Raw genomic sequence first — 10,581 nt, 5'->3', positions numbered from 1 at the left:
AGCAGTTACTATTTAACAAAACAACTTATGAATGCAATATAATATATATTGACTTATGTTGCACCATTTGGAATTCTCATCTATCCCTGCCTCTATCACTCTTCTTAATTTTGTAGAGTGTCTACATTTTGGATTCGTGTCTACATTTTTTCCCTCTTCTTCTCTTCATTTGTCTACCGTTTGCCCCTTGATTGGACTGTACCCCATTCAAAAACCTGCTTCCAGGTGTTTTATTTTTGCTGATATTTGATTTTTGTCTTTCTAAGGAATTACACTATTTCAAATTTTCTTTGAATCTATCACATTTCAGTTAATACATTTGCATAAACTTTCATACTACCCAATGTATTTTATTTATGAGTTTTTTTAAGCTAAATCTAACTTTCATATGTAAGGGAAAACATGGATCCTTTTCTCTCTGGGTCTAAATTCAGGTAACATAATGTTTTCTAAGTCATTCTATTTTTTTTTACAAATGGTACCATAGCCTCCTTTCTAATTCCATTGTCTACATATACCACATTTTTCTCAATCCATTCATCCACTGAGGGGATCTGGGATGATTTCATACCTTGGTTGTGGTGAATAAGTACTACAATAAGCATGGTGATGCTGATGGCTTACTGCATCTTCGTATTTGAAAAGGGAGTAAAAAAAATATGGGCTGGAAGAAAGACAGCCTCTTCAAAAACTGTGCTGGCAAAACTGGATGTCCACATACAGAAGGTATTTATATGCCACGTGGTATATGGCTTCTCAGCTAGTTATTTTGAGAAATAGTATAAGTTATAATGTTATCTGTGGGTAAGGATTTCCCTTGCAGGTAAATGATAGAACTCTCTTAGGTATGTACACCATTCCTACTTTTAAAGATACTAAGAAGTTAAATACATTTCTTAATTGAAAAACAAAACAAAGCAAAAAGAAAACAAAAACTATTAAGTATCTGATATAATTACTAACCCCAACAACTCTGACTCCAGAATTAGAAACTTAATCTTTCTGTTACAATGAATTCTGGCTGATGTACTATAGAAAACTGTAAAGGATATAATATGCTGATGACTTTCTAAGGAAACAAATATAAATTTAAATCAACTAAGTAAAATGTTTAAAAATATTATGTTATTTTTAATTTTCTTAAGTCAAATTAAATCTCACCAGAATTCCATTCTGCCAGTCTTAATTTTTTCAGATATTAATGATATCTCTGGGCAGAGTTGCAGCAACTCATAATATTTGTATTCTGAGTTAGGACCTCCAACTAGTCATGAATTCATATGATACATTCTGAGACTCCATTTGTATCCATTTACACAAGCACCTCAGACCTGGTATGTCTATAACTACAAGGAGCTGGTTGGCACAAGGATGTTAAAGATCGTGAGTCTGGACTTGATGTCCACTAATCTTATATGCATTATACCCCCTCAATAATATCTTGTCCTCTATACCACACTATGCCAAAGACAATATCTGAGAGATCTAATTTTCATAATTCAAAGACGTCTGTTCCTCTTCTGATACATTTCAAAAAATGATCTTCATTTCTTTTTCTCACCAAGACATCAGATAATTTCAAAAATTAGAATAGGAAAGAATACCTCATAACTCAGAAGACAGTATTAATTCATACAAAAATTAAGAGTATCACAAAGATACGGAGCAATATTTTAAATAAATATAGATGTGAAACATTTCAACAAAATACCAGGAAATCATGCCATGAAAAGATAAGATCCAGTCAATGAACACAAGGTTAATTTAGCATCTGAAAATCAATTAATGAAATTAATTATGCAGTAAAAGATAAAGAGTACACATGCAATAAATGCAGAAAAATGTATTTGATATCATATACCTTCTCAATGTAGCAAAAGCAATCATGAGAAAATGAAGGGAAGCTCATCAGTATAATAAAGTATATGACAGAAACCTCAGAGCTAGCATCATAATTAATAATGAAATAGTAAATATTTTTTCTCTAAGAATAGGAACAAACAAAGATGTCATTCTGGCTACTTGCATGCAGCACTTCACTGGCAAGAAAGGGTAATTAGGTAGGAAAATGCAAAGAAAGGTATGTTGACTGGAAAGAAATAAAAATATTTTCACTTGGAGAGCTATGACCTTATATACAGAAAATCCTAAAGACTGAACCAAAGTGTTAGAGAAAAAAATGAATTCAGGAAGGGTACATGGTATAAAATCAATTAATTATAATTTTATAATTAGCCAATAATCTAAAAATAAAATCAAGACAAAACCATAAAAATAATAAATCACACAGGAATCAATTTAACAAAATAGCAGGATGTATATTCTTTTTTTCATACATATTTTTATTGTAAAAATACTGTACAGAGGGGTTAAAGTTATATGAGTAGGGTAATGAGTACATTTCCTATCAAACGTTATTGCCTCCTCCTTTGTTTTTCCCCTACCATCCCTTTCTTCCTACCTCCCCAACTCCTCCCTCTCCCTCATCCCCCAAATTGTAAAGCTCATTTTCAACATAGTCTTTTGTACATCTCATTGTTACAATGGGTCAACCTGTGTCCTTATTTCAGTATTTTATTATATCCCTTCCCCTCCCCAAATTATAAAAATGCATATATAAGATGCAGGACACCGGAATCAGATACAGTGAAAACAGGGATTATACCGTGGGGGAAGAATATACAAAAGGAACAAGAGAATCACATGGTACATTATAAGTACGCTAAAAACAATAGCAAAAAAGAGAAAAAAACCACTTATGTCGCTATCTTGGGGTTCATTTCACTTAACATCATCTTTCTTTTTTTTTTTTTTTTTGTTGGTCGTGGGGCCTGAACTCTGGGCCTGGGCGCTGTCCCTCAGCTCTTCAGCTCAAGGCGAGCACTCTACCACTTAAGCTACAGTGCCACTTCCGGTTTTCTGGTGGTTTTTATTGGAGATAGGAGTGTGACGGTCTCTCCTGCCCGGGCTGGCTTTGAACCGCGATCCTCAGATCTCAGCCTCCTGAGTAGCTAGGATTACAGGCGTGAGCCACCAGCGCCCGGCTTTAACATCATCTTATATGGTATATGTACATAGCTTTTGAACTTTTTTGCTTGTCCTAGACATGTACTAGTTATTGCAAATAAAAGAAGCCACGGGACCTATGCTTCTTTGGGCCTGGCTTACTTCACTTAGTGCAATTTTTTCCAAGTCTTTCCATAGGATGTATACTCTTGAAAGTATAAAATATTGTTGATAATCATGAAAGACAGTTTAAATGGAAAGTTTTTTGACATGGATTAAATAACATTTTCAGGATTGTAATACTTCTAAAATTGATCTGCAGCCATCACAATCCTAATCAAAAGTAGTTTTTCTACAAAAATGTATAAAAGAATCCTAAAATTTATATGCAAATTCAAAATACCCAGGACAGTCACTATAATCTTATAGTGTATGCCAGTACACTCAGCTGTACAAGAGGCTGAAGCAGGAGGAATGCTTACAGCCTAATAACAGTAGTGCAGTAATTGCTCATCTCAATAACAAAAATCTTGGTTAAAGTAAACTATATTTAAAATAAATTTTAAAGACTCACAAGTTTCCATTTATAAACTTAATAAAAACTACAATAATTAAGACAATTTGTTACAAATAAAAGGATACATGTAGATAGATGAAAAACAATGGAGTGTCTAGAAATGTCTTCAAATTCATAGCCAATTGAATTTTAATAAGGGTGTCAATATGCCAATATGAAAAATAATTATATTTTCAACAAATCATTGTAGGAAAACTGAAAATGTACCAAGAAAATAAAGGAGATATACTCTGCCTCATATGCGCAGTAGAAACTAACTCAAAATAAACTTAAATGTAAGAGATTAAACTGTAAAACTCCCAGGAGAAGATATAGGAAATAACTATTTTCTTGAGTTAGACTAATTCTTAGAGATGACTAATAGGACAAGAAAAAAACAAAATTAGCCTTATTAAAATTGAAAATCTTGTCATTCAAAGCATGACATCAAGAAAGTAAAAGTCAATCCAGGGAAGATAATAACAAATACATAGATAACATATCTGTTAAGAGTTTTACATATCTAGACTATATAAGGAATTCTTTCAACTTAACATTACAAAAAGAAAATTACCTCATAAAATCTGGGAAAATATATAAATTATTTCCCCAGAGAACATATACTATATGTCAATATGTACATGAATATGTATATAATGAACTATCAGAAAAAGTAAAAACAAACATGAGATATCACTTCCTATCCATAAGGATTATAATAAAAATTAAACACAAATAATGGCAAATGTGGGCAATGAGGTGGAAGACTGAATCTTTCATGAATACTGATAGGGGAGGAAAAATGATGTAGCCAATTTGGGACAGTTGGTACTTCCTCACAAATTTAGGCATAGAACTTCTACATGAGCATCAAAATTCTATTCTTAGGTGTATACTCAAGTGAAATGCAAACTTGTGTACACACCAGAAATTGTATATGACTGTCTATAGCAGAGAACAGCATTCATAATGACTGCCAGTGAGTAGAATGCATAACTAAAATGGGGTGTAATATAATGGAATATCATTTAACCAGAGAAAAAACAGAACTGTTGATACATGCTACAATCTGAATGAACCTTTAACATTATGCTAATTTTAAAAAGCCAATAACAAAAGGCTACATATTATGTGACTATGGATAAGCATCTATACACAGAAAATAAACCTGATTGCCAAGGCAGAGAGGTTTATGGATGATGAAAAAGCTCTAAAACTGATGATTGTATTGGTTGAAAAATTTTGATGGTATTAAAACCAACAGATTATGTAGTTTACATGATTGAATAATATACAAATTATACTGCTCAAAAGAGCTGTTATATAAAATATCTCAATAGAGCTATTACAAGGCTTGGTGATGGTAGCTCATGACTGTAATCCTAGATATTCAGAAGGCTGAGATCTCAGGATCACAGTTTAAAGTCAGTTCATTCAGGAAAGTCTATGACACTATTATCAAAAAAGTGATTTAAAAGCAGAAAGTGGCTGTGGCTCAAGTTGTAGAGTCTCATTTTTGAGCTAAAAAGGAAAGGGACAATGCCCACATCCCAAGTTTAATCTCCTTTACTTACACACACACACACACACACACACACACACACACACACACACACACACACACACACACAGAGTACTGGAGATAAATGTTCAAAACACTATGTTGAAACAAACTTTACAACTTAGGTGGAGGGGTAGGTGTGGAGGTGGTAGGGAAGAGATGGTAGGGGGAAAACAAAGGAGGTGGCAACAATGCTCAATAGGAAACATACTCATTGTAAGGTCCGCTCCTGGATGGCTAGCAGACTCCACCCTCCTCCCAGAAAAGTCTCCACCCAGTACCTGCATTACCTAGGCAACTGGGACACCTGGAAGAGGTCACATCTGAATTTGATGTGGCCACACCTTTCTTTGCCCATACCCTAAATAAGGCCTAGCCCAGGCCCAGACGCCCTCTCTCTGCTCTTTTTCTAGCTTTTGCCTTCTCTTCTCTTTCCCATCTCCCTTCTCTTTCCTAGCTCTCTCTTTCCCACCTTTCCCAGATCCTCTCTTTTCTAGCTCTTTTCTCTCTCCTTCCCAGCTCTCTCTTTCCCATCTCTCCAAGCTCTCTTTCTCAGGTCTTTCCCCACCACGTGGAGAACCAAGATGGCCTGGTGCCAGCCTGAACATGAATAAACCTACCCCTTACCTGAATACCACGTGGGTGCTGCTGTTCTTACTTGGCTACCTCTTTTTAAAAACCTAACAATCATTACCTTGCTCATGTAACTATAACTCCTGTGTACAGCATTTTTACAATAAAAAACGTACAAAAATAAAATAAATAAAAATGTCAGCAACACAAGGAAGAGGAAGAAAAGAAAGAAACACAAGGTAAAACCAGAATTTTTATCTGAAAAGAAAGGATACTGTAAATTATCTGATTATTTTTTCATAATTTCTCAAGGGATAATGAATGTAATGAAATAATTTTTTTTCATCAATTGAAGTTTGGCAATTGAATATTTCTGTCATAGTAAATAAAATAATTAGTATTCATCTAAGTCTTCTCCACTACACTACACAATTTCTCATCATACCCAACCAGTCCCCGTAATCAACTTCTTGGTCCACTCTCTGGAAAGCTCCACATTAACTTATTTAAATACACATGATATAAATGATTCCTATCCAAAGATTTCCTCATGCTAATAGGTTCTTGAAAGGTTATTTGAGTTAGAGTACCCCCAAAGAATTTCTTCAACCTCTGGAGACTAGGTCCAGCCAAGTTACCAAGTTACCCAGGATTGGAATTTAGAGCAAGAGGGCAATTTGGTCAGAGGAGCTTCCTAAGCTCCAGCAATAAAACCATGGTGAGACCATTAAAGTTACCATAAAGTAGCAACTGTTTAAAAAATTGTCTCTTGACCTACCAGGGATTAATATTTTAGGGGAGTTAAGAGAATAAATCCCCATAAGACTTGGATAGATGTGGGGAACACTCAGAAGGATCAAATTTGGAAAGTATTATTAAAAGGAAAAGTGCTCTTTTTAAAGAAATTGTAAGTGGGAAAATGAGGTGGGTTCCTACAGTTTCAGTGGGGATAAAGAAAAGAACAAAACAATACCAAGAATTAATATTATAATATATGAGACTGAAGGAAATTAAAGTAAAATGAATAGGGGTGAGTTGAGTTTGTTTTGGAATAGAAAACTCATTTAATAATGAGGCAATTGCCCAGACTGTAAAGAAATGTTTTGAGAAAGATGAAGAAAAGTTTATAAAGATCAAATTTATTGAGCTCTTAAAATATGATCATGTTGGAGTGAATTTCAGAAGTTGAGATTATTAAAACTACTTATTATATGCTTCTCTTCACTTTTATCTTGCCAAATCCCATTCATGTAAAAGCACACAGCTTAAACTGTTGCCGTAGAATTTTGAGAATCCACAAAACTTCATTAAATATCCAGGAAAAAGTTCCCTGAATCTAACAAAATCAGTTTGGTCTATATTTCAAATGTCACTCTCATTTCCCAAAGTACATGTACCATATATAAAATTGCAATAAAAGAAAAGTTGTTAAGTTGCAAATGTCTTGGAAACATTATGATTCATACCTGCAACAGGGATTTATTTTCCACTCTACAGATCCTCCTTGATATTCTAGCAAATAGAAATCCCAATGAAATACTGATTTAAATTCCAATTATAATAATTAAACAGCACAAACAATTATGCTTCCTTTTAAAGATGAAAATATAAGCAGATTAATTTTAGATATCAGTTTTTTTTGGGGGGGTGGGTTCCGGTCGTGGGGCCTGAACTCTGGGCCTGGGCGCTGTCCCTTAGCTCTTCAGCTCAAGGCTAGCACTCTACCACTTCAGCCAGAGTGCCACTTCCAGCTTTTTTTTCTACTTATGTGGTGCTGAGGAATTGAACCCCAGGCCTCATGCATGAAAGGCAAGCATTCTACCACTGAGTCACCTTCCCAGCCCAGTTTTAGAGTAAATATCCAAGCTGGGTGCTAAAAGATGAGAAAAATGGAAAGGTAGGATGAGGAGAACATATCTCTAGATGTGCTCTGAGAGGGGGGAAAAATAACTAAACTAAAAGTTTAACCAGAAGGAACCTGCTTAAGAACTTTTCCCAGAGAAGCTTCATCTAAACTGATAATAATCCTGAAAATATTAGCTGTCATGTTCAAGACCAAAGGGAGGATGTTGGCTAATGCTTTCTAGTCCACAAACTTTCTTGAAAGCTTAGCTCTTCCTTGTCTTTGGCTGCCTTGTATTAGGAGTGCTTGCTGCTCATGCAAGGTTTTGTTAACCTAGCTCAGCAGCAGGTCCTGAATGGTCATGGGAGAATCTGGGCTAAATGGTATACATTTCTGATGATATAAAAGTAAATTAGAGAACAAGACAAGTTATTACATCAGAGAATGTGGGCAATGGGGAATAATAAAAATCAGCTACTCTAATTTCCTTTGAACAACTAAACATATACAAGTCATTATTTCCTGTAATCTGTAGGCCCCCCAGTGCAAGTCTTGGTCTTGTGTTAAAGCCTCTGAGACAAAAGCAACCAAATGCAGTGTGGAGAGAAATGAAAAAGGCTATCATGCTATTTAAGGAATAGATTAAGTCCAATTTACAGATGCTGGATTTCTTCCCATATTGCAATGCTAGCTTAAACAACTAAGGAAGAAAACTCACCTTGTCTGAAAAACTCAGTTGTAAAAAAGGGAAACCATGGGACCTATGTTTCTTTGGGCCTGGCTTACTTCACTTAATATAATTTTTTCCAAGTCTTTCCATTTCCTAACAAATGGGGCTATGTCATTCTAGGAGGCTACAATGCTTGATAAGAAATGTACTCATTATCTTGCCCATGTAATTGTAACCCCTCTTTACAGTATTTTCACAATAAAAAAATAAAAAAAGATATTACATTTGCCTAAAAAAAATCCAGTTGTTTTCCTAACAGCAATTCCATATTTAATCCCTATAGCTTGCTCTTGTATATCCTTGAAATGACTGGACTGTATTTTAACTTTGCATTGCCAAGTTGAACCATAAAGGGAATTCCACTTCTTGAATGAAGTTTAACATTATTTCTCTGGAGACTAGTCTTAATTTCAAGTCAGTGCAAAATTGGTCTGTGTTCCTGGGACATATACTATGCCACTTTCATAGGAATGACACCTCTTTTCCTATCTTAGATGGGACTTGTGAGCAGTGAGAAAAAAGATGCATATGCACCTTGGCATTCTCTGTATTGCAAGAGAATGACTGAGAAAGATGAAGCCTTTAGTTTGGGCCTGAATTGACCCTATAGTCACAAACCATAAAATAAACTAACTAAACAGTCTGGCCTGTTGACATTTAGTCAAGCTTGGTGAGGGGAAAGGTCCAAGATCCATTTTTAATCAATGCCCTAGGAGATTAAGAAGATGATACATACTGAAATGTGAAAACTCTTGTTAGTCATTTTTTACTTTTTCTTAAGACATATCCAAAACAATTTCTAGGGATCCTCTTTAACAAATTTGTGGTCAGAGCCTAGAACAATAATTTAAACCTGATAATAAAACTAAAACTGGTTGAATCAAGTGTCTGTTCTATGTTTCATTGTATAGTAGTAAATAAAATTATCTCCTTTAATACTAAATTCTATGCTACTGAGTCAGTCTATAACAAAATTCTATTGTCTTTACTGCTTTTATCTATGGAATAATGTCTAATTCATGAAGCCTTCATCACAGGGAATCTTGGCTTCCTAGGAGCTAGACAAGAGCACAGGTATTGAGAAACGAGAGTTTCACTCTTTATTGTAGTACAAGATTCAGTAAAGACATTCCTGGACCTGGCAAATCTTTATTGAAAGGTTAAAACAACAAAAAAATCTGGTAAAGTTTGGATGAGACCTCAGAAAGCTTGACATATATATCCAAGAAAATAGGCTGAAAAGATGGAGATATTGTAGCTAGAAAAAAATGACATGTTTGAAATATTTAGATGGTGTATTATTTTAGCCAGGATTCTACTGGCTTAGGCTACTTGTTTCAATGCAATCCTTGATTGCTGCTCTTTCCCTCTTGAAGATGTTCCAACTTGTAAGATAATACACATGTATAGCGATATCTAGTCATTTCATCACCTCTTCTAGTCTTAAAAAGATTCCATATGTCCATGATCTATTATAAGTTTTTCAAGTACTTTGCAACCTCTACTATTTACTTATTTTAAAATAAATTTTAATTAAATAATTTGAGGTAGTGAAGACCATGAGAGTGAGAGAAATAGGAAGTCCTTCTGAGTATACTGTATGAACAGGAAGGAGAATGGAGTCAAATAGGAAGACCAGGAAAAAGAAGGTAACACATATCAAAGTCACAAAGTTACTTCCAGATATCCTTGCCACCCCATCTGATAATTCTAATATTTTTGTACATTTTTATTGTAAAAATGTTGCATAGAGGGGTTACAGCTGCATGAGCAAGGTAATGAGTACATTTCCTATTGAGCAATTCAAATATTTTCCTTAAAAATTGCCTTTGTAATTCAGAGCACCTTAAATATTTAAAAGTATGCTTTAAAAAAATCTTGCTTTAGTATATGTGCTCAATTCAGAAGTACATATACTAAAATTAGAACAATATAGAGATTAGCATGGCCCCTTTGCAAGGATGACATACAAATTCATGAAGGGCTCCATATATTTTTATCTTGTTAGTTTGTTTATTTGTCTTTGGAAAGGTAACAGGGACACAGAAATGGAGATGCAAAGGGTGAATATTTGCAGCAGGGATATTCACTAGACACTATGTTGAAGATGAACTATACTGCTTATGGGGAGAAACTGGAAGAGAGTGAGGGGAGGTGTGTTATTGTCCAAAATAAATGTACTTATTACCTGACTTATGTAACTGCAACTGCTCTGTACATAACCTTTATAATAACAATTAAAAATTAAAATAAAACAAATGTATAATTTACCATATCACTGGATTAATTTATTTTTTGTGATTTTTTAATGA

General features: G+C 34.4%; 1 non-coding gene across 1 annotated transcript; it reads left to right on the top strand.

Moving 5' to 3' along the window:
- The first annotated feature begins 10,161 nt into the window (after nucleotides 1–10,161).
- On the top strand, nucleotides 10,162–10,265 carry LOC138834811 (U6 spliceosomal RNA). Its single transcript, XR_011374266.1, has one exon. It is a non-coding gene; the product is annotated as a U6 spliceosomal RNA (small nuclear RNA).
- Nucleotides 10,266–10,581: the final 316 nt, after the last annotated feature.

Source organism: Dipodomys merriami, unplaced genomic scaffold, assembly GCF_024711535.1.
Source record: "Dipodomys merriami isolate MVZ:Mamm:240054 unplaced genomic scaffold, mDipMer1.0.p SCAF_1, whole genome shotgun sequence".
Lineage (NCBI taxonomy): Eukaryota > Metazoa > Chordata > Mammalia > Rodentia > Heteromyidae > Dipodomys > Dipodomys merriami.
Note: the sequence above shows the minus strand (reverse complement) of the source record. Positions and strands in the feature narration are given on the sequence as shown.